The 25820-nt window shown below is 41.8% G+C and overlaps 1 protein-coding gene across 4 annotated transcripts in view; it reads right to left on the bottom strand.

Annotated features, from left to right (window-relative positions):
• Positions 1–25820, bottom strand: part of LOC117350066 (olfactory receptor 6N1-like) — a 32447-nt gene that overhangs the window by 1648 nt on the left and 4979 nt on the right. The window contains exons 2-5 of one of the 4 annotated variants that reach the window (XM_033923997.1): positions 22058–22190; positions 20832–20947; positions 5210–5389; positions 840–906 (exon numbers count right to left, since the gene is read on the bottom strand). The gene's annotated coding sequence lies outside the window, so the exon portion shown is untranslated. Of the gene's footprint in view, positions 1–806; positions 907–5209; positions 5390–20831; positions 20948–21331; positions 21739–22057; positions 22191–25820 lie in introns of those variants that run through there. The other 3 variants (XM_033924005.1, XR_004537233.1, XM_033924014.1) reach the window with 3 other exon arrangements.

The following is a 25820-nucleotide window of genomic DNA, read 5'->3' as shown; positions in this document are numbered from 1 at the left end:
GTCCGGTGAAATCCAGACATCTGGTAACCCTAATCATGTATAAACAGCAGCTTTCTAAAAATCACATTTACAAATGTATGACAATCTACATATATAAAAGCTGTGGATCCTTCTGAAATAAGGGCATAAATCACTCAAGCAGTGATACCTCCCAGGGGTCTGTGCTGGTACCACTGCTTTTTAATATATTTATCAATGATCTGGAGATGGGAATAACTAGTGAGATAATTAAATTTGCTGATAACACCGAGTTGTTTAAAGTTGTTAAATCGCAAGAGGATTGTGAAAAATTACAAGAGGACCATTTGAGACTGGACATCAAAATGGCAGATGGCATTTAAAGTGTGCAAGTGCAAAGAGATGCATGTGGGAAAGAGGAACCCAAACTACAACATGACACCCAAAAACTTCTCAGACAAACTTCATCTCTACACCCCAAAGAGAACACTACACTCCCAAGATGAAATACGTCTACATACACTATCAGGACACTCCCTCCAACTCCAGACAGCCTGGAAACAATCTTATTCCTGTTTCTTACCAAACCTCTGGAACAGCCTACCTCCTCATATCAGAGCCTTTAAAGGACTTCTTAACTTTAGAAAAGCTGGATAAACCTACCTTTTTACCTAGTCACTCCCTCAATCCTTCACCAGCATCATTAAGTACTCCTATATGAAGATATATTGCAACACACTTTATGTAAACCCTATATTGTAACACTGTAAATGTAAACTGTAACCCGTTCTGAGCTTTTTGGGGAGGATGGAATATGAATCTAAACAAATAAATATAAATATAGCTACATGATGCAGGGTTCCATGTTAAGAGTCACCAACCAGGAAAAGGATCTAGATGTCATCGCTGAGAATACGTTGAAACCCTCAACTCAGTGTGCGTCATCATCTAAGAAAGCAAACAGAATGTTAGGAATTAACAGGAAAGGAATGGAAAACAAAGATGAAAATGATATAATGCCTTAGTATCATACCTTAGTATCACTCTATGGTGTGGCCATACCTCAAATACTGTGTGGAATTCTGGTAGCTATAGCTCAAAAAAATATACTGTAGTGGAATTAGAAAAGGTACAGAGAAGAACAACAAAAATGATAAAAGGGATGGGATTAGAGAATGACACGGTGACAAAATTCATCACCGTCCCTGTCCCCGCGGATAACCGAGGGAAACCATCTTCATGTCATTCTTTAAGGAGAGAGGGAAGAATCAGAGCATGAATGGCCACAACCACTGACCCTCAAGCTTTGCTTTGAAGAATGCTTGGTGTAGAAGGACTGAGGTTGAAATAGACACTACAGAATGACAGTCTCTGGTATCCAGAGCAGATATTGTGATGTCGTAATGCCTCATTCCACCAGTGCCTAAGAACCAATCACATCAGTGATGTCACAATGGCTTCATTATCCTTGGCTCACTTAAGAATCAGAGCATAAAAGTCAAAATGGCCACAACCACTGACCCGCAAGCTTTGCTTTGAAGAATGCTGGTGTAGAAGGACAGAGTGAAATAGACACTAGAAAAACCGCTCTGAATTGCTGTGGTATACAAAAATAAATTTTAATTTTAAATTATTCTTATGTTCTGTCAATGCCCCCCCTTACCCCCAGGCTATTTAAGAGACCTGTGTTCAGCTCTACTAGGCTTTTCTATACTAAGTGCTGATGTTCTGGAGACAGATATGTACGTTTTTATTCCGATCTTTGGGGGGGTGTGAGGGGGTCAGTGAACACTGGGGGAATGTGTTTGGGTCTTTACTTTGTTTCTGCAGTGGTTATCTGTTACTTTGGAGACCTTTTGGGCACTTATACCTGTTTTTACATTGTCTAAGTCAGTGATTCCCAACCCTGTCCTGGAGGAACACCAGGCCAATTGGGTTTTCAGGCTAGCCCTAATGAATATGCATGAAGCAAATTTGCATGCCTATCACTTCCATCATATGCAAATCTCTCTCATGCATATTCATTAGGGCTAGCCTGAAAACCCGATTGGCCTGGTGTTCCTCCAGGACAGGGTTGGGAACCACTGGTCTAAGTCACAACGTATAAGTTCTGCTCAGGAAGTCTCGCAAAATCTTCGATTATCCCTGCAGGACGACTAAGTCTAGGTTAGCCCACATCCAGCCCTAACCACTCCTCCAGATACGCCCCAGCAGCATTTAGAGGTCTAAAAAGTCCCTGAATATGTCCAAAAAGCCGTTTCAATTGTTGGCACTTTGACGACTTGTCTTTTAGGACGACCAAATGCCAACTTGGGCGGGTTTTCTGACGTGTTTAAGTTTTGATTATGAGCCCCTTAGTAAATACTTTGGATATTGTTACAAGATGTTTGTTGCCTCTGCTACACTAAGATGATGTTATATGCCTCTACAAATGACTTTTAATATATCAAGTAAATCACTGCTTCAGAACAACATATTTGGAGTTGACTGAGTTATTAAGTGGAGCATGCTAAAATCTGAACTGCATCTGAATCATTCCAGTCCTGTCCCCGGGACTAGCAATAAGTAAATTTGTTTGTATATGTGGGTCGTACCACTCAGGGCAGTTACTAGGAAGCCACCTAGGCAATCATCAGAACCTGGGGGGGGTCACATAAGTTAATTTTTAATAGGGGTGAGAGCCCACTGTAGCACACCGGTGCATGTGCCTTTGTTATCCTCACTATTGCCCATGCTTCCCTCTGCTGTTCCAGATATTCTTCTCTGTCCTCCTCTTTCTGAATGCTAATCACATTTGTCTCCAGATTTTCATTGACTTTTTTTCAAAACCATAGGTCTTTCTTTAATTTTTACTTGGATATTAAAAACGCTTTCTCCATTTGTAAGTACCAAGTCCTGTTCTGGCTCCTTCCTGTACATCAGTGTCTCTCAAACTTTTTTTAGCTCCAGCACACTAAATGGAGCAAATGTTTTTTGCTGCACATTATAATTGAAATTATAAACTGCAAAACCAACAAAAAATGACCCCCTCCCCCCTTTTACGAAGCCACGTTAAGCTTTTTTAAATCGCTGGCCATGGCAGTATTAGCTCCGATGCTCATAGGAATTCTATGAACATTGGAGCTAATACTGCTGCAGCCGGCGATAAAAAAAAGCCTAACATGGCTGCGTAAAAGAGGGAGTAAATTTGAGTTATTTATTTAAAGTTCTTTAAACTGTGTATGGATAATTATAACAATGGTGAAACTAAAGTCGCTAGAATAGAATTGCTAATCAATGTGATGGATGCGCTTTTTTTTGTGTGTGTGTGTGCAAATTAACTCAAAACCCGGCTCAATAGTTGACAAGCAGACACTCATTTTATTATCCACCATCTGCAATTGTTCTCTTCTTTTCAATTTAATTACTGTAAGAGATGAAAATCCAAGTTCGCAAACAAGAAGATCCAAATGGTAACAAAGCCTTGATTGCTTTGCTGCTCAATAAAACTAAAACTGGTAAAACCAGGGGACATAATTTGAGGTTGAGGGGTGGTAGACTCAAGAGTAATATAAGGAAATTCTTCTTTATGGAGAGGGTGGTTGAAAACTTCTTTATGGAGAGGGTGGAATGCACTCCTGAGGGAGGTGCTGGAGAGGAAAACGGTGCCAGGGTTCAAAAAAGTGTGGGATGAACACAGAGGATCTTGAATCAGAAAATAATGGTATATATTGAAGAACTAAGGCCAGTACTGGACAGACTTGTATGGTCTGGGTTCATATATGGCCATTTGGTTGAGGATGGGCTGGGGAGGGCTTTGACAGCTGGGATGGTTTAGATGGGCTGGAGTGAACTTTGATGGAAACTTCAGTAGATGGAACCTAAGCACAGTACCGGCCAGAGCTTTGGGTTCTGGCCCCAAAATAGCTAAGAAAAAGAAAAATTTAAATCAGTAATTTAAGGAGAGAGTAATGTTGGGCAGACTGGATAGACCATTTGGGTCTTTATCTGCCATCATTTACTATGTAATTACTTGCCATTAGCTTTCAATGACCAATCACGTCAAAGAATGATGCTTGTCTGGACGGTTGTATCCTTTTGTACAGAGACAATCATAACATTGACTGTCTCTTGTGTATGCAATGTACATGTCATCTAATCTACTGTATACTTATGAAGGGAATTTTTTTAAACAAAGTAAAATTCTGGAATCTTGTGGCACACCCAGAATCACTTCAGGGCACACCAGTGTCCTGGCACACAGTTTGACACTGCTGTAGATGCTTTGGCTATTGTTTGGAGGGGTTTAGGACCAGCAGTTTCCTCCTGTTTCTTACAGTTCAGTTACAACTGGAGTTTAGGACTCAGTGGCTGCAAAGTTCCATATAGAAGGGCCTGGCTTTGATTTTTCTCAGGTCAGTTGGGGCTGGGGATGCCTTAAAGCCAGACCCCTGATGGAGACAAAACCATATTCTTTGCACTGATTTAGGACTCATGACTGCAGGGTTCCAGGAGTCCTGACTAGGGTTAGCAGATTTTTGTGTCCAAAAAGAGGACAACTGGCCCCACCCTGTGCCACCTGCAGCCACACCCTACTCTGCCCACAGTCCCGCCCTGTTTCTCCCCCAAACCTGACCCCACACAAACTTGTCTCTTCGGGGCCACGTCTGGAGGGCATCTGCGGATGCAACGCGATGACGTCATGTGGCCCAGAGCTCCCATCGTTTTTCCAAAACCCTGACAAACCGCTGGGTTTTGAAAACCTATCCGGATACCCAGACAGTCCTCTAAAAAGAGGACAGGGCTGAGTAAATCAGGATGTCTGGTAACCCTAGTCTTGACACATGATCCCAGATAAGTTACCCTAATAGCTGTATTAAGGTACATTGGAAAGGAATGTAAGGTGATAATTGTTATTCAAGGGTCTTGGGGGCAAAGCTATAGGTTCCAATGAACTGAAAGCCCCAAAAGAACAGGAAGAAACTGCAAGAACATACAAAAAACCAAATGCAAGGCTGGACTCTACTATCTGGAGCTTCATTCACAACTATTTGGTGACATTTTTTCCACTATATCTCCTTCCAATTCACCTAGTCCACTCATCTAAGTGACAATCTTTGACCACTAGTAATACACCAGAGCTCCATCCAAAACCCTGCATTGTTCGATCAATTCCTCTATATTGTATTAGTTCATGTTAAAAATCAAGTTATAGGTTTGGTTTGACAGAAAATTTTCCCAATAATAACCAGCTAAAATTAGTTGATCTTACCTGCTCAGTTGATCCTTGAAACTTGAACCCTCTACGTCCTCAGAAACTCCCCCAGCAATTTACACAGAGTAGAACTAGGACATTACTCCTTAATGTTCACCGTTGTCACAGGGAACCCCCTGTGAAGGCAAAGGAATCCTTGCAGTGCCCCAGAACTGATGAGCAAAGTAGGAAATTGTCCTAGGAGAAAACAATGGATAAGCCTAAAATTCCTCCTAGGGCACTGCCAAGAAAGAAAATGCCTTTGCATAGCAGTACACAGAAGGAGATAAAGACTCCTCATGCCTGTTTACCTTTTTCTAAGCAGCAAATAAAAAACAAGGTAACAGGACTACAAATCCCATCAGGCCAAAGGCAGAGAATTCCTAAAGCCAGGACTGGAATAGCTGCAGTGCCTAGCAAATCCAGAACTGGTTTGAACCAGCTCAACAAGCACCTGAACTCAGAATTAGCCAGAACTAGGGGCACACCTGCACTCCAGCACAGGCAGTTAGCCACTGAGAGCAGAGAGCCATCGGCACTCCTTCCTCCCACCTACTCCAACCCCAAAACAAACGGCAGGAGGAATGCCCACTCCCTCCTGCCATCGGCATCCCCTGCCAAACCCCAAGGAAGTCCCTGATTGGCTCAGGCCCCTCCCATGGCCAATCAGGGCCTTAGGCCCCTCCCCGTACATCACATGATGCACCGGGATGGGGCCTAAGGCCCGCATTCCCCGTCAGAGGCCTGGAGCAGGGGAGACTAAGCACCCCTTCTGCTTCCAACTTACAGGTACCGGGGGGGTGTACTGGGGGAGTGGACTTTGTCGATTCGGGGAGGGGTTCGGCGGGAGAGGGGTTCCGATGGCAGGAGGGAGTTGGCATCCCTCCTGCCATTAGTTTGATGGTGGCAGCAGGCGGGGCATCTGGTGGCAGGAGGGAGTGGGCATCCCTCCTACCATTTGTTTTGGGGTGGGGGTGGGAGGAAAGAACGTCGATGGCAGGAGAGAGTAGGCATCCCTTCTGCCTTTTTCTTCAGGGGGCTTTATTTTTTCGTTGTTTTTTTTTTTAAATTGGCCAGATATTTTGCATGTTTAATATACACAAAATATCAGTGCCATTAAAAAAAATGAATAAAAAACAGGCAGACCTGTCGGTAACTGTTACTGACAGGTCTGCAGCAGTCAGGTTTTAGAATAGTAAAACCCGATTCAAATTAGCCAAGCAATTATTAGTGAATCAATCGCTTGGCTATTTTGCATGGGCTTTTACTAATTTGCATGGGTGGATCAGATCTGAGAGGAGATTGATCGGGCAGCAGTTTAGTGAATTGGGTTGGGGAACGATCACAAAACCAGTAAAACTGGTTTTGTGATTGTCAGTACAGGATTGGAAGGTTTAGTGACTCTAGCCCAGAGGTGGGCATCTCCAGTCCTCAAGGACCGGAATCCAGTCAGGTTTTCAGGATTTCTCCAGTGAATATGCATGAGATCTATTTGCATGAACTGCTTTTAATGCACATTCATTGGATAAATCCTGAAAACCCAACTGGATTCTGGCCCTCGAGGACCGGAGTTGCAAACCGCTGATCTAGCCCATAGTCCTAAAAGCCATGCACAAATGTACTCTTGTCTGTTAACCTATAGAAGAATCCTAAAGATTAGCCAGAAAGACTCAGTCTCAAATAAAGGTAGGCACAAGGCCATCATGGGAGGTGGAAGATTACTGGCAGAAGACTTGACCAAAAAGAAATTGAGATGTGTTGGTGATATTCTCAAAACACTGGTGACAGATTACACTGGTCAACAAGCATTTTGCTACTGGAGTTCTGTCACATGCTGACTCTAAATCTGAAAAACAGTTTTCGTCTATCACATCCTGTTTTTAAGTTGTGTCAGTTTGTGTTTATATAATTTTCATCAATAATGCTACAGTGAAGCGTTGGTATTTTACTGTTTCTGTAACACAATATTGCATTTTAGGACAGCTCATCAATCACATATACCAGTAATTTGAAAATTTATACTAAAAAGTGATTGTGCTGCTTTTTCTACCTGTGAATTTTTATATTTTGCTTGGTTTTGTCTAAGGCAGTGGTCTCAAACTCAAACCCTTTGCAGGGCCACATTTTGAATTTGTCGGTACTTGGAGGGCCTCAGAAAAAAAATAGTTAATATCTTATTAAAGAAATGACAATTTTGCATGAAATAAAACTCTTTATAATTTATAAATCTTTCCTTTTGGCTAAGTCTTAATAATAATAATATTGTAATTTATAGCTAAGGAGACATATGATCAAGAAACTTTTTATTTTACTTTTGTGATTATGATAAACATACTGAGGGTCTCAAAATAGTACCTGGCGGGACGCGAGTTTGAGACCACTGGTCTAAGGTATTATAATTATTATGAACAGACGAGGTTGTGTTAACCATCCTGATAATTTCTATTATGTCTGTCGACAAGTGACTGCACAAGATCAGCGAAAGAATCTGTCCAGCAGACTTCAAAGTGCATACAAGCATTATTTTGGCTGTAAAGTTGACAACCAAGATAAAGCGTGGCCACCTCATGTGTGCTATTCCGGATTAACAGCATTCGTGCTGGTTGTTCAGAATTTTCTTGGTCATCACAGATCAGAGAATTATGCTGACAGCATATCAGCTAATGGGTGCCAGAATGTCACTTAAAATGCACTTCTTACATTCTCACCTCGACTTCTACCCACCCAATCTTGATGATGTCAGCGATGAGCATGGGGAAAGACTTCATCAAGATATTAAGGTGATGGAAAGCAGATGTCAGGGAAAGTTCAATCCCAGTATAACATTTAAGAGGTATGAGGGAAGGAAAGGGACACGCGGCATCAGGAGGTGGGGAAGGAGTGGGTGAGGGTGGGGGCGGCACTTACCGGAGCTAAAGTTCCCAAACCTAGCCTTGGAAGCCCACTAGCCAGTCAGGTGTTCAGGATATCTGTAAAGAATATTCATGAGAGAGTTTTGCATGCACTGCCTTCACTGTGTGCAAATCTCTCTCATGAATATTCATTGTGGATATCTTGGAAACCTGATTGCCTGGGGTGCCTCCAGGACCAGGTTTGAAAACCACTGGACTAGGGTGATGACATGATGGTCATTAGGTATAAACCTGGGTGAAGTAAAAATAAGAAAGCTGAGTACAGAGAGACCAAGCACAGCAGGATGTGGCTCACTGGTTGAGCTGCTGCCTCTGCACTAGAGAATGACACGGTGGTTGTTACCCGCGGCTAGCCGCGAGTAGCCGCGGGTAACCCGCCGAAACAGGGAAGAAAAAATAGTGGCCTCTGCGGGGATGGGGACAAGGCCATTCACCGCCCCATGGAGTGGTGAATGGACTTGTCTCCGCAGTGAGGCAATCAAGGATCGCGCGGTCCCCACCTGCCCGATCGCAGTGTTCCGCCATCTCCCTCCCTCCACCTCACCTTAGATGTAGAGCACTGTTCTTCAACTGCCGGTCGCAGGAAATTTCTGCCGGTCCGCACAGGGCCGGCAAGATTAAGGGACAGGCGCATTAAAAAAAAAAGCCTCTTTTCCCCTGCTCTTACCACCCTGCTGCACTTGCTAAAGCCGACAGGAAGTCTTTCTGACGTCAATTCGGACGTCGGAGAGGACGTTCTGGGCCAGCCAATCGCTGCCTGGCTGGCCCAGAACATCCTCTCCGATTTCAGAATTGACGTCGGAAAGACTTCCTATCGGCTTTAGCAGCTGCAGCATGACGGTAAGAGCAGGGGAAAGGAAGGAGGGAGGCTTTTTTTATTTTTTGAGCGGCAGGGAGGCATCAGGCTGGCTATGGCTAGAGAGGGAGGGAGAGAGGTAAACAGGCAGGCAGGCAGGCTTCGGGGGTGGGGGTGGGACAAAGTGTGGAAGGCAGTGAGAGGGACATAGGAAGGAGGCACTAGGGGCACTAAAGACATGGGAAGGATGCACTGGGGGCAATAAAGACAGGAAGGGGCACTAAGGATATGGGAAGGAGGCACTGAGGACACTAAAGACATGGGAAGGAGGCACTGGGGGCACTAAAGACAGGAAGGGGCACTAAGGACATGGGAAGGAGGCACTGGGGCACTAAAGACAGGAAGGGGCACTAAGGACATGGGAAGGAGGCACTGGGGGCACTAAAGACAGGAAGGGGCACTAAGGATATGGGAAGGAGGCACTGGGGGCACTAAAAACAGGAAGGGGCACTAAGAATATGGGATGGAGGCACTGGGGGCACTAAAGACATGGGAAGGAGGCACTGGGGGCACTAAAGACAGGAAGGGGCACTAAGAACATGAGAAGGAGGCACTAAGGACATAGGAAGGAAAGAGGGAAGGAATAGAAAGAGACAATTCTTGGGCCTGAGTGCAGAAAGAAAGAAATGAAAGAAAGGATACACAGACAGAAGGAAACGCAACCAGAGACTCATGAAATCAATCACCAGACAGCAAAGGTAGGAAAAATGATTTTATTTTCAATTTAGTCATCAAAATGTGTCAGTTTTGAGAATTTATATCTGCTGTCTATATTTTGCACTATATTTGTCTATTTTTCTATAGTTACTGAGGTGACCGAGCTCGCAGAGATGGGGCGGAAATGGGGTTTTTTAAATTTTAGTCCTAGTAGTTTGCCGGTCCACAAAATGATTCTTTTATTTCTGCCGGTTCATGGGTGTAAAAAGGTTGAAAAACACTGATGTAGAGTATGACGGTTTTCTTTTTCGCCCAGCCGCACACGTTCAAAAAGCCGCTCATGTGCGGCTGCTCGAGTTGATCAATCTTCTCCTCTCCTGCAACTTCCTGTTTCCGGTTGCGTCAAAGGAAAATATTGAACAAATGAGCAGCCATGCGTGCGGCTGGGCGAAAAAGAGAGCCGGCATACTCTACATCTAAGGTGAGGTGGAGGGAGGGAGATGGCGGAACGCTGCAATCAGTCGGGTGTCTGCTGTTTTTGTATCATTGCCTGCCTACGGCTTACGTTCCAGAACCTCCTGTTGCTCATTATACTGCAGCATCTTCATGATTATGTGCTCAGGTGGGCATTTTTAGTGTGCACAATTGACCTGATTCGAGCTATAGGTGAACATGGGGGACATGTCATTGCAAGGGAGGACAAATCAATTGATTTATTTTATGTTCTGTTTTTACTAGAGGGCAGAGGCACTGAAACAGATTCTCAGTGCAGTAGTAGTAGTGGCAGGACTCTCTTCTATCTTCATGGTGTTTCGCAGTACTGAGGCTTATATGGATGCTGTGGGGACGGTGACGGGGCGGTGAATGGGATGGCAGTGATGGTGACGGGGTGGTGACGGTGACGGGGCGGTGAAGGGAATGGTGGTGACGGGGCAGTGAAGGGGATGGTGAGCCGTGGACGGGGCGGTGACGGGGACAGATTTTTTCCCCGTGTCATTCTCTACTCTGCACCCAGAGATTGTGAGATCAAATCCTGGTGCTGCTCCTTGTGACCCTGGACAAGTCACTTAATCCAGAGCCCACTGCTTTGAATGTCAGCTTTGAAATGCCAAAATAACAAAAAGGTGGTATACAAGTCCTCATTCCCTTTCCTTTCCTCTAAAGAATGAAATAAAAATAAAACACTCCAAGATTTCATATAACTTAACAGAAATGATCTCTTGCTGGAATTCAAGAGAAATGCTGGAATTCAAGAGAAATACCAGGGACTAAACATGCAGGAGACTCCTGTGAACTAAAGATACTTTTCAAATCATACTGCAAGACTTTACTCAGAAAGGACATTCCCCCATTCTGTGCCTTTGGAACAATCATTTTTGAATAGGGAACTGAAAATCATAGCAAGATAGGGCTGGCAAAGACCTCATGAAATCATCATAAGTCATTGAATATAAAGGAATATCCACAGGTCATTGTGTTCATTTTCCTGTCTCAAGCCAAGAGACACAGCACTTAAACCATCCCAAACAGGAGTCTTTTATCTACTCTCAGAAACAATAATAGTCTCTTCCAGCTCCCTAATTAACTCATTCTGATATCTGTAATGTATACCCTTTTGAAGTCTCTCTTTTTGTAGCCCTCTCGATGAGTAGTCTAGAAAATTTTTATAAAATATAAACTGTACTCTGATTTTGCAACCTTCAGGTTGCTCTTAAAAGGATGTTAGTTTTTCTATTTTTATCTGGTGTCTAATTTCTCTTTTTTATTATTTACCTCAGCCATATTCTCACTTACTTTTTTCACTTTGCTTTCTCCCCAAGACAGATCCTTTATTCGGCTTCTACCATGTATGAAGGCTCCATGCGTAGTGAGGATGTCCACTGTATTTAAAGTCCTGTTTTCCATTCAAAGATCATGAGATTGTAACCTGTAGCACTCACTTTCTAAATCAGTGATTCTAGCATTGCACTAAAAATAGTGATTAGTCTATTCTACAGACAGGTCACTCGTTTCAGTGCTTCTTCCAAACTGATCCTGTTACTGTGTGATTTTTTAAAAAAATTTGTTTTCAGTTGGTTCACAGAATATTTTAGTGGACCCAGTGCTCATTAAATTTGTTAACTGAGTCCTGGGATCTGCTGGTGATACCAGCTGACTAAACATTATAGCCTGTCAAATGAACAATGATTCCTTGTTTCTACTCATGTGGAAAGTGTTGGGGAAATGCTGATGGCATGGAATGTGCAGGAGATTTTATGCTTGTTAATAATGCTTTGGGAAATGATCCCTTTGGAATCCTGACTACATTTATACCCCAGGGCATATACCCAAACAACAACTCAAATGTAGAATTTTAGTACTATATTAGACATTTTCAATTGTATAAATCATCACTAATCATGTAACCTTTTTAAATTTCTTCAGCAGGAAAACAAGGAAAATGTATCAGAGATATGAAGACAAATGTGAGAACAAAATACTCATATTCAGTTATTGAAGAACACAAAAAAATTGTAAATTGTGGTGTCAGTGCTGTGGATTTCAAATCAAAATATTAAGACTACAGTTGTGAAGGACTGACTATGGTGTGATATTACTCAATGTGATGGTAGTTACAGATCATATTGAAGTGTGGTAGAATTTTAAAAAAAGGTGGCAAGGATAGGGCTGTTGATGCTGACCATGTTATTGAAATATTTGATAATAATATGATAATCTGTGACCCATGACTGATCATGGCGTATGAACTAAACTAAACTAAACCTTGGGTTTGAATACCGCACCATCTCCATAGTTGTGGAGCTCGGCACGGTTTACAGGAATTGTAATGAGAAAGGAACTCCACGGAAGGGCTAGATGATGATCAGAGGAGAGGAGAATGTTAGAGGACTAGGATGTCAGAAGAGGGGGGAGTGTTAGGTTTTAGAGAAAAGCCAGGTTTTCAGCTGTTTACGGAAGGGTTGGAGAGCACTCAGGTTGTGAAGGGGGGAGATAAGGTTGTTCCAAAGCTCGATGAGTCTGAAGGAGAGGGAAGTCACCAGTTTTCCTGGGTGGGAAATGCCTTTTAATGAGGGGAAGGATAATTTCGATTTTTGGGTAGGTCTGGTGGTATTAAGATTTGAGGAATTCCAAGAAAGTGGGATTAATGGAGGAAGGATGCCGTGGAGGATCCTGAAAGTTAGGCAGATGCATTTGAAATGAACTCTGGAAGTTATCGGGAGCCAATGAAGCTTGGAAAGGAGCGGTGAGACGTGATCGAATTTACTTTTTGCAAAGATAAGCTTGGCCGCGGCATTTTGGATCCGTTGGAGTCTGAGAAGGTTTTTCTTTGTTAGGCTTATGAAGATAGAATTGCAGTAGTCCAGTCTGGAGAGATGATGGATTGGACGAGAACGGCAAAGTGTTTTTGGTGGAAACAGGATCTTACTTTCCTCAGCATGTGTAGGCTGAAGTAGCATTTTTTTGCCAGGGAGTTGAGGTGATCATTGAAGGACAGTGTAGAGTCAATGATGATGCCCAGGACCTTGCTGGAGAATTCGAGCTGCAGAGTGGAGCCAGAGGACAGAGGGATTGAGGTGGGTAGCTGAGCTAAATTTAGGCCAAGCCAGAGTAGTTTTATTTTGGATTCATTCAATTTCATTTGGACGATATGGGCCCAGGATTGGAGGTTCGAGATACACAAGAGGAAATGTTCTCTGAGAGATTAGTGAGGTTCAAGTCAGTCTCGAGAAGGACGAGGATGTCATCAGCATAGGTGTAGATTGTTTCAAGGGGGGGATAGATGGAGGAGTTTTAGAGAGGTCATATAAATGTTGAAGAGGATAGGGGATAAAGGTGAGCCTTGCAGGACTCTGCAGATTGGTATCCAGGGGGAGAATGAGGTGCCATTCCTATTGACAATGTAGGATCGGGAGTGGAGGAATTTTGAGAACCATTCAAGGACTATAGAGGTGATGCCAATCTCGGAGAGTTGGTAGATTAGAATATCGTGGTGAACAACGTCGAAAGCGGCAGAAAGATCGAATTGCAGGAGGACGGCGAACTTGTTGCGGGAGTGAAGTTGTTGAACCTTGGAGATTAGGGAGGTCAGTAGGGATTCGGTGCTGAAATTGGGGCGAAAGCCATATTGGTAAGGTGAGTGCTATGGCTCTGAATGCTAACCATGATTGGTTACAATTCACCATCATATTGTAATATCGAGATTGTGGTTATTGATCGTGGTTGAGAATAACTGCCCAATGTGTGACGCTACTGCCATTATTACATTACATTACATTACGGATTTCTATTCCGCCTATACCTTGCAGTTCAAGGCGGATTACAAAAGATTTGACTGGACATTTCCAGTGATGAACACATTACAGAAGATTTGACTGGACATTTTCCAGTGAAGATACAATTTATTTTTTTTTTTTTTTAAGGGGGGGTAGCTGGATAGAATTCTAGGGGATCTTAAGGGTTGGATAGTAAACTGACAATGCCGAACTGTGTGATATTAGCAAATGGAATACAGCTAGAGTAGGCAAGATTACAATCTATTTTAGGGATCTGTTTACTTGAAAGGAGTTTAGGTGGGATATTTGGGGGAGAATTATCTGGCGGTAGGTGAATTCTATGGAGGTAGGTGAATTATCTGGAGGTAAGTGAATTAGCTGGAGGTAGGTGAAGAGGGTTTAAGATATTTGGATGAATCTTTTGAAAAGCAGGGTTTTGATTTCTTCACGGAATGTTGTCAGCAGGTTGGAGATGGAATGTTGAGTTTTGCTGCTTGTGTTGCCAGAAGGTTGTCAAACATTTATGAATTATGAATCCTGAACATCCTTGTGAATAATTGATCATGATATAAAAATGGCACTTTAAGCCCATCTTACCGGCCTTAAGCCTGCACAAGCATGAACATTGGCTCAGGGTCATAATGCTCACAATTTGACTTCCAAAATGCTGCTCCATTAATGAACCTACCCCTCAATCCATTTTGATGTGACAATAACTCCTCCTTACTGGCCACCTTCTATCCCCTCCTTCTTTCATTCATCTGATCCTGCTGTAAAATATTTCAGGCTTTTTTTAATGCCCTTCATCCTCCCTCATACCCTATACCTACCATAAGGCCTCTTTTACAAAGCTGTGGTAGCGATTCCTGTACTGCAACTATGACGCAGCCCATTCAATTCCTATGGGCTGTGTTGCATTTGCTGCATCAGGACTCACTACTGCGGTTTTGTAAAAGGGGGCAATAGTCTCCATGGTGGATAGAGGGGGAACTTTCTGACAGCTGGCACCCTACCAGAGGGGTCCTCCAAGGATCTCCACTTTCACTATCAGTGTTCAACCTTCTAATTCAGTCTTTAAGAGCCAACCTAGATCTCACATGAATAAAACATTTCACCTATGCAAATGACATAACAATTATGTTACCTGTAAAGGCTGCATTAGCCAACACCCTCACAACTGCCAAAAAAAATCTATCCCAGGCCTGCTTGAATTCAGACATCACCTCTTCCGGGAGACTGTTCCAGCATCTACCACCCTTTCTATAAAAAGTATTTCCTTAGATTACTCCAGAATCTATCACCTCTTAACTTCATCCTTTGCCCTCTCATTGCAGAGTTTCCTTTCAAATGAAAGAGACACTCAACTCATGTGCATTTACAGTATGTAGGTATTTAAACGTCTCTATCACATCTCCACTTTCCCACCTTTCCTCCAAAATATACCGATTAAGAGCTTTAAGTCTGTCCCCATATACCTTATGATGAAGACCACATACCATTTTGGTAGCCTTCCTAGACCGACTTCATCCTTTTTATATCTTTTTGAAGGTGCGGATTCCAGAATTGTACACAATATTCTAAATGAGGTCTCACCAAAGTCTTATACAGGGGATCAATACCTCCTTTTTCCTACTGGCCATACCTCTCCCTATACAACCTAGCATCCTTCTAGCTTTTGCCGTCACCTCTTCAACCAATTTGGCCACCTTTTCAACCCATTTGGCCACCTTTTCAACCCATTTGGCCACCTTAAGATCATCACATACAATCACACCCAAGTCCCACTCTTCTGTTGTACACATAAGTTCTTTACCCCCTAAACTGTACCGTTCCCTTGGGTTTTTGCAGCCCAAATGCATGAATTTTAGCTGCCAAATTTCAGACCATTTTTCAAGCTTTGCCAGGTCTTTCTTCATGTTATTCACACCATCCGGTGTGTCTACTCTATTGCAGATTTTAGTATCATCCACAAAGAGGCAAATTTTACCCGACACCCCTTCAGCAATATTGTTTATAAAAATGTTAAAAAGAACAGGCCCAAGAACAGAACCTTGAGGCACACCACTGGTAATATCCCTTTCCTCAAAGCGATCTCCATTGATCACTACCCTCTATCGTCTTCCACTCAACCAGTTCTTGACCTAGCCCGCCACTTTGGGACCCATCCCGAGGGCAATCAGTTTATTTATTAGACGTCTGTGTGGAACACTGTCAAAGGCTTTGCTAAAATCTAAATACACCACATCTAGTGCACAAACTCTATCCAATTCTCTGGTCACCCAGTTAAAGAAATTGATCAGATTTGTCTGACAAGACCTACCTCTAGTGAATTCAAGTTGCCTTCAGTCCTGTAATACACAGGATACCAGAAACTTGACCACTCTCTGTTTTAAAAGTGTTTCCATTAATTTGCTTACCACAGAAGCCAGACTTACCAGCCTGTAATTCCCTACTTCTTCCTTACTTCCACTTTTGTGGAGAGGGACCACATCTGCCCTTCTCCAGTCCTCCACTACCACTTCTGACTCTAGAGACTCGTTGAAAAGGTCAGTCAGTGGAGCTATCAGAACTTCTCTAAGTTCCTTCAGCACCCTTGGATGTATACCATCCAGCCCCATTGCTTTGTCTACCTTTATTTTAGCCAGCTCCTCATGAACACAACCCTCTGAAAATCGATCGGGGACTATTACTTTTCCATCCCTATTCATGTTTGTCTTCTGCGGTCCCGATCCTGGCATTTCAGCCATGAACATAGAACAGAAATATTTGTTAAGCAATCTGGCCTTTTCTTTGTCAGTTTCTACATATTCCTTCCCTTCACCTTTGAGTCTCACAATGCCACTTTTGCTCTTTTTTCTATCACTAATATATCTAAAAAAAGTCTTGTCTCCCTGTTTTACCGTGTCAGCTATTTTTTTCTTCCATTTGCATCTTTGCTTTTCTGACTACACGACAACTGCATTCCCAGGACTAGATTTGGCACCTGCAATCCCCGGAGCTCTGTTCCTGCCCTGAACTGGCACACTTCCGGTTTGCGGGTGCTCGCAGCTCTGCTCACAGACCAGCTCTGTGCAACCAACAGCCCTGGATTCCTCTACAGGTCTGTCGCTGATGATTTATGGATTATTTATTTTACCCTGCAACACCACCTCCCCATTATATTCTAGTTCTTCTGTTACACTCTACTCTCCTATTGCTATTTGTAGTTCCTTTCCATTTTCTCTCTTTTGTTGATTATTGTAAACTGCTTTTTTTTGCTGATTCCTATTAAAAGCAGTACATTAAAGCCAATAAACTGTAGTGACATGCAGACAGACACTATGGAGATAATTGTATAAGGCACCATCTGAATGTCATTATTCCAGTTATTTGCACCAAGCTATACCTGATGTGCATGGATGGTATCCAGTGTATGGCTAAAATAGTCACTTTGCTGTTTTGGTACAGTTTTGATGTAACTCACTGCAGCTACACGCTCAAAGATTGATTTTCTGGGTGCATTTTGAAAGAGGTGCCGATGTTGACACATGCTGGAAGAATGATTATTGCAGCTTTATACTGGCTAGCATCCGCACTCTGAGTGAACTGTACCGACTGACACATCACTCAGGCGTTCAGGCCAAAACACAGCCCATGTTGAGTCTCAGAGTAAAGATTTGCTTGCAATTCCAATTTCAAAGGCCCTTGGCGACCTTTTTTTTTTTTTTTTTTTTGCTGCTTTGTCCTGTGTACTTTGGATTCCCTCTCTTTTGTTGACATTCAGTGAGTATATGCATATTTTTTTATAGCATTTACTTTACAGGTGGAAATTTACATGGGTGGAGTCTGGGCAAAGTGTGACTGTAATTTAAATACTATTTCCCATATCTAGATATGAACATTTGCACGAACTATATGATTGGCATAAGTGCATGCATTTTAACACATATGTGCACTATATATATAGTGGGAGAGTGTGGCACAGTGGTTAATGCTACAGCCTCAGCACCCTGAGGTTCAAACCCACGCTGCTCCTTGTGACCCTGGGCAAGTCACTTAATCCCCTCATTGCCCCCAGGTACATTAGATAGATTGTGAGCCTGCTGGGACAGAGAGGGAAAACTGCTTGAGTACCTGAATAAAAAATGCATGTAAACCGTTCTGAGCTCCCCTGGGAGAACGGTATAAAAAAATAAAATAAAAAAAAATAAAATATATAATCGTTAGTGAGCCTTCAACAAAGTATCCCACACACTCTGGAACTCCCTGAAAGGCTTCACTTAACAGACAACTGTTTCTACTTCAGGGAGCAGGTGAAAGCTGGTTCTTGAACCACGCCTTTAATGAAAAAATAACTACTGTAACTTGCTAGTCTTTCTCTTTCTCTTGACTTCATGTGCAACTTTCTGTAGCCCTTTCAGGACCAAGGGACATATTTGTCCCATAACTTTAAAATCCTATAAATTTTGATTGGGATAGTCTACAGTTCTAAATTTGATATGTACGGATTCCATATGATACTGCCTTTATGTAAACAAACTGGTTCCGACATTCATTCATTAGCGTCGTTGCTAGATTGACGAGAAGATTCACTTGCCACACTGTCCATAAGCCAGAAGTGTGATTTTTTTAAATAAAAATAATGATATTTCACCAAAAAAATCAATTTTTTGGCATCTGCAAGCCCTTTTTACCATAAAAATGTCGTCAAAACCACAAAAATTGGCCTACGATCCTTATGGTCCTGAAAGGGTTAAATGAGTTCCCTTATTTTTTTTACTCCATCTCATCTATCTATGTTCCTTTTACTTATACCCTATGCTTTACGTTTAAATGTTTTATTGCATAGTTAATATTGTAATGTAGCATACATTTGTAGTACAAAAGGAAGTGGGAACGGACAATGAGCACTCCACTGAAGTTCACTGATGTAAAACCAACTTGTTTATTTCATAAAAGGACACAAGCAGAAGCTGTGTGTCCTTTTATGAAATAAACAAGTTGGTTTTACATCAGTGATCTTCAGTGGAGTGTTCATTGTCCGTTCCCACTTCCTTTTGTACTGTTTTATACCCATGGGTTCTCTGTCCTTTTGGACTTTTTGGTGTTTACCTGTATACATTTGTAGGCCATACTTTGATTTGGTTTTTTAAAATATTTTTGCTGCTGTAATTATGTTTGACTTATTCTTGCTGTACACCGCCTTGAGTGAATTTCTTCAAAAGGGCAGCAAATAAATCCTAAGAAATGAATAAACTCCTGACCTTGTCCAAGTTCTCGTAACCTCACGCTTGGATTACTACAATCTACTCCTAAACTGGTATCCCGCAGTGTCACCTCTCCCCCTTGCAATCTGTGCAAAACTCTGCTGTACGACTCATCTTCTACCAACCTCGCTACCTCTCCTTAAATCACCTCACTGGCTCCCTATCCACCTTCGCATACAGTTCAAGATCTTATTGCTGACCTACAAGTGTGTTCATTCTGCACCTCAATATCACTCCTCGCTTCTCTCTCCTTATACACCTCCCAGAGAACTCTGTTCCTCAGATAAGTCGCTCTTAGTGTTACCCTTCTCCTCCACTGCCAATTCCAGATTTCGTTCCTTACATCTAGCTGACCCCTATGCCTGGAATAAATTACCTGAGTTTGTCCATAAAGCCCCTTCCCTTGTTTAAAAACAGAATGAAAACCCACCTTTTTGATATATCTTTCAATCCTTAACCCTACTCCTCTGCCCTCCAGCCCAGCCCGCTGATTAACCGTTCCCCTTAACTGTATCCATGACATCCTGTTTATCTTTGGGAAGCAGAGCTGAGATTATGATGTCATAATATCTCCTTCCACCAATAAAAGACAACCTCATCACTGATGTCACAATGGCTTGATTGTCCTGTACTCCCCTCTGCCCTCCAGCCCAGCCCGCTGATTAACCCTTCCCCTTAGCTGTATCCATGACATCCTGTTTGTCTGTCTTGCCTGTTTAGATTGTAAGCTCTTTCGAGCAAGGACAGTTTTCTTATTCTTTGTGACTCTGGGAAGCGCTGAGTGTGTCTGGTAGCGCTATAGAAATAATAGTAGTAGTTGTTGTATCTTCTTAAAAGATAACGATTACTTTGAATGCTTGCATGGACAGATTATCTACTCGGCTCTATTTTTTTCCATCTCTGAGGGAGGCTAAGGAATAATAGCTGGACACAAATTGGGAGTGCATTTTGTGGCCTGCTCAATTAAGCAGTATCTACCCAACCATCTCTCCAGGCCATTTTATTAACTTTGACACCATTTCATTTATTATTATTCATACATTTGTTAGTACATTAATTTCATTAACATCCAATCACAAATGACATATGACTGCATTTTGTCTCTAGGTCTATATTTGGTTCATTGATCATATGATTTCTTGTGACTCTTAATTCATTAGCAACTTTCCTTAACATTAGCAAATTTATAATGGTTTAGTTAATCATATGCAATTAGTTATCAATAATTTATTGGAAGTTACATCTATAATATCTGAAATCATCATCTATTTACTTAAGAACATAAGAATTGCCATGCTGAGACAGACCGAAGGTCCACAAAGCCCAGTATCCTGTTTCCAACAGTGGCCAACCCAGGTCCCAAGTATTTCTATGTATTGGACATCTTATCACAGTTTGTTAGTTTAAGGTCTGACTATGAGACTGGCAGTTTGTCTTTATTGCCTTTCTCTTTAGTTCACTGTGGGTATTACTGGATGCAGAGTCTGCTCTTTGACATCGTTTGACATAATAGTATTTGTGGCCCCTGAAGCAGGTGGTTATCCACTGAAACACAGCCCCATGTTGGGTCTTTTATCTGTCGGTGCTTTGCCAATAAAAGAGTGCTTTATATTCTCCATTTGTGTGCAGGAATGTTCTTGGTTCACCCTTTTTGAAATTCTTTGCCTGCCTTGGGGAGAAATTGCTGTAACTGACCTGGAGGGAGAACTGGTCCAACTGGCTTGACTGGAACTGAAAAATTAGTTATGATCAATGGAATTATTTTTTTATTCTCTTCCAAAAGTAGCTTTGCTGTATCAACATCATAGATTCTAAGGGGGGCAAAAAAAAATAAAAATGAAAAGCACAAATGAGGAGTTGAGTCATTCTGGCTCCACAGTCATTTAGTTAATTTAAAGGTTCAAGGATTAAAAATTGCCTTGATTCATGTTATATTATCATTGTTTCTTAAAGGAATGCATATCTCTGATTACAATTTACAGAGTCTATAATGAATATAAAAATGTTCTACTAGATAAAATGGTTCATACATTCAATAATGTTATTCATATCAATATGTTATATATTATTTGCTTTAAATTCTTGAGTCCATCTCCTTAAATATTGTGATGATATTTGATAGTGAAGACTTTCTTCAAAGCTTCCTTGACTTCATTGTTCTTCAGGCTATAGATAAGGGGATTCAGCATGGGTGTTAACACAGTGTACATAAGGGAGACTAGTTGATCCTGGTCAGAGGAATCAAGAGGGGTAGGTCTCATGTACATGGAGAGAAGAGTTCCAAAAAATATGCTGACTACAGTAACATGCGATGCACAGGTGGAAAAGGCCTTCCACCGTCCTTTAGCAGAAGTGATCTTCACTATAGTTAAGATAACCCATATGTATGTTATTACAATGAACGAGCATGGAAGGAGGCCGATTAAAACACCTGCTAGGGTCAACAGAGCCTCATTGACAGTAGTGTCTGCACAGGCAAGCTTAAGAACTTGTGGAATGTCACAGAAGAAGTTCATGATGGTCTTTGGCCCACAAAAGGGCAACCTGGAGGTCATGATGATCACTGCCAAGGAATTCAGGAAGCCACTGAGCCAGCAGATGCCTGCCAGGGACATACAGACAGTTCTGTTCATCACACTATGGTAATGCAATGGTCTGCAAATAGCTGCATACCTGTCATAAGCCATAATTGTCAAGAGTAAACACTCTACCACACCTATAAAGTGCAAGAAGTAAATCTGTGCTAAGCAACCCGAAACTGAAATCCACTTTGTCCTTTCTAGGGCAACACCAAGTATGGTGGAAAAGGTGACTGAGGTGTAGATGATCTCTACAAGGGACAAGTTACAGAGGAAGAAGTACATGGGTGTATGCAGACGTGAGTCCAGTTTGACAATAATGATGATGAGGGAGTTTCCTACCTGGCTCATAACATAAGCAAGCAACATCAGCATGAAGAGGAGCTTTGGGTAATGCAGAAGACTTTGGTGTCCCACGAGGAGAAATTCTGTAACAAATGTTTCATTTTCTGCATTCATTATTCCAATATTACACCTTTGAAAAGGATAAAATTATGTTAGGGGGTGTATAAGTATTTAGCTGTTAAATGAGGGATCACAAGCCCCAGTCTTTTTTTTTATTTTTTACTTTTAGGAAATTACTTTCCCTCTTTGTGCATAAATCTCTATGGGACAGGGGACACTTTAAATATGTGAATTGTCATATAGAATGCTGTGATGATGGTTAATGCTAGAATCATAAATAGAGACAATACATAGGGCTCCTTTTACGAAGGTACGCTAGCGTTTTTAACGCACGCACCGGATTACTGCGCGCTAGCTGAAAAATTACCGCCTGCTCAAGAAGAGGCGGTAGTGGCTAGCGCGTGCTATTCCGTGCGTTAAGGCCCTAATGCACCTTCGTAAAAGGAGCCCATAATCTTAGACCATTAGATAAAGATCTTGATTTCTACTCTGGTTGTATCTCACAAGCAGAATGAGCTTCACCCATTGGATAAATGAGAAAACTGATTGGGCCATAGTTAATCCAATCTAATCTACTCTAATACACAATTTATTAATCACACTATACTAAAAAGGTTCAAGACGATTTACATTCAAAGAAGCCACAAAATCTATGAGAAAATACAAAAGCAATCAATAATAACATAAATATTATCACAAGTCATATAAAAAAGTTTTCAAATTTTTACTAAACCTTAAGTAATTAATATCAGTCCTAATGTAAACAGGTAGATTATTCCAAATTGTAATGGCAGTGTAAGCAAAAGAAGATCTTGAGGGTCGTTTATACCGTACTCCTCTAATCTGTGGAAAATGTAGTAATAAAGTACCCAATAATCTGGTGGAAGGAATAATGCAAATGAGGAAAAAAACCAAAATCAGATTATCTGAAGAGTCAGTCTGTAATATACGATGAGCTATTCAAGCCGATTCAAACTTAATTCGCCTCTCAACTGGTAACATGCGCTACTGTTAAGATATGTTATTTTACCACTACTTTGTGCTCTTTTACCACTAGTCCCATTGTATGCACGGAGACTTCCTTGGAGTTACTAAAAACTCGGATTAACATAAAAATAACACATCTAAAAGTAACCTATTTTAGTAACCACTCCCCTTAGCCATTTACATAAGTTTACTAGCATGGAGTGGCATAATTTTTTTAAAAAAAGTCTAAGACAACTTTGGGCCTAGGGCACTAGTCTCCCAAAGTCGGCAGCATCTAAAGTCCATTCTCAAAATGGCAAAAACCGGACAAAAGTGAAAAATCCGTCCGGAGGATTCTCAAAAGAAAGATGATGATGGAAAACCACAGGAAAGTCCTCTGGATGTTACAGCTTTATTGGAGCAATCTGATAGAGAAGTGGCTAGTTCAGCCATTCTCTTATTGACTGTAGGTTTGGCTCCAGACAAAGATTGGATCCTTAAACTTTTCTTTAAAAATAGATCTAGAGACTTCCTTGGTTTCCATATTCAAATTTTTCCTGATGTTTCGAGAGAAACTCAAAAGAGAAGGGAATTTTTATTATTGAAACCAGGTGTAACTCAGATAGGGGGTTTCTTTTTCCTTAGATACCCTTGTAAATGTGTAATCAGATATCATACTTTTAAATATATCTTTTCTGACCTGGCTCATCTGACGGTTTTCCTTTCTATGAAGCGCCTTGAAAAAGGAGAAATATCTGTGTCCAAATAATAATTTAAGCTCTCTTTTAGCAACAGATAATGTGATTTGGTTTGGGTTTGATTGTTATTTAGTACTTTATTCACTATTTCTTAAGTCTTAGATCCAATTTTGAGGACTAGTGTGTGATTAAGATGAGGAATATATTTCTTTTGTAGTTTTGGTTTATTTTCAGGAGTGAAAGTAATTAATATTATGTTTTCTTCATTGCACTTTCTGTACAAGATGATATGCTTGTTAAATAATTTTAAAATTTATAAATTAAAAAAAAAAAAAAAATCCTCCTGGATGTCTGACGGAGTCCTCAAAAAGAGGACATGTCCTGGGAACTCCGTACATATGGTAACCCTAGGCCTGTCAGCTTCAGACCGGAGTTTGCTTCTTCTCTATGCAGACAGAGCTGAAGAAAATGCTCCAAGCACAAAGAAAACCCTGAAATGGGTTAAAAAACACACACACAAAAAAAGAGGGAGCTGAACAGAAACACTTCTTCAGGCTCACACACATGGGAAAACCTATAGGTGGCAGTAGAGCTCCCAGTGAAGTAGAGGAGTAAGAGAAAAAAATTCAGAGTAGATTCCTTCTGCAGATGGCTTGCAGCCATTGGGAGATAATCCACATGTCTAGAATGACTCATCTATTGCATTGGAAAGTGCTTTTTTTGTGCAAGTTACCAGTCTTCTTCCATTGTTGATTGTCTTCTATTCCATATTATTGACCAAATAAACTTCTCTTGCTAGTCCAGCACTCAGACTTTCCATCTCCCTCTTCCCAGCACAATTTATTTTACTAGCCTCCCTTCTGTCATTATTACTCGCTGCTATGTCTGTTCCAAGTGTGGTTATTGTCTGCTATGTGTAACCCCTGGCCTCCTTTGGTGCTCTGTGGCTGGTTATGTGCACAGGAGGCAGGCCAAAAGAACACTATCAGGTAAAAAGAGGACAAATAGAAACTCCCCCTTTACCAGTATATTCAGGATTCTGAGACACTGATCCCCAGAGCTATATGTATAGAGGTAGCCAGCTACTTAGAGAAATTCTCTGCCAGATTCCACCAAAATATTAACCAGAGAGAGAAAAACTGTTTCTCCCTACTCAGTCCAAACTGCTTCTCATACCAACTGCTTTCTCTCTCCCTCTACACCAGGGGTAGGCAATTTCGGTCCTCAAGAGCCGGAGCCAGGTCAGGTTTTCAGGATATCTACAATGAATATGTATGAGATGGATTTGCATGCACTGCCTCCTTGAGATGCAAATCTATCTCATGCATATTTATTGTGGATATCCTGAAAACCTGACCTGGCTCCGGCTCTCGAGGACCAGAATTACCTACTCCTGCTCTACACCAATGGTTCCCAACAGAAGCGCTACTGCCCACCTGTGGGCACTGAGAAGTCTAAGGGGGGGGGGGTATTTTGTGTCCAAGTCTTATTGAGGGGGCATTGAGGACCAGCCGCTGCCCCCTTGAGCAATTGGCAAATCATATGGCCATTGATGGCAGCACTGTAATCTTTGTTTTGATTCTTCAACTTTTGACGCTTCAACTTTTTGCCGTCAAGGCAATATTCTTACTAAGTCCTGCACAACTGCCCCAAAGCTTCTCCTCTGACGCAAGACGCCCAGGCAGAAACAGGAAGTATGTCAGAGCAGAAGATTTAGGGCAGTCGCGCGGGACTTGTTGAGAATGTTACCGCATCCGGACACCGCAGAAATAGAAAACTATGAAGAACGCCTGTGAAGGTGAGGGAAAGGGAGGAAGGAGGCCTGATGAGGGGAAGAGGTTGAGTGGCGCTGAAGGGAAGTGGAGGGAGAGGGGGGAAGGGTAACGGGCACTGAAGAGAAGTGAGGAGGGGAAAGAGAGAGAAGCAGATGCTGAAGGGAAGTGGAGAGAGAGGAAATAAAATAAAATTGCTCGGCGTTATTTTAGACAAAGATTTAACCTTACATGACCAGATAAGCTCTGTTGTAAAAGCCTGTA

Source organism: Geotrypetes seraphini, chromosome 1 (assembly GCF_902459505.1).
Source record: "Geotrypetes seraphini chromosome 1, aGeoSer1.1, whole genome shotgun sequence".
Classification (NCBI taxonomy): domain Eukaryota; kingdom Metazoa; phylum Chordata; class Amphibia; order Gymnophiona; family Dermophiidae; genus Geotrypetes; species Geotrypetes seraphini.
Note: the sequence above shows the minus strand (reverse complement) of the source record. Positions and strands in the feature narration are given on the sequence as shown.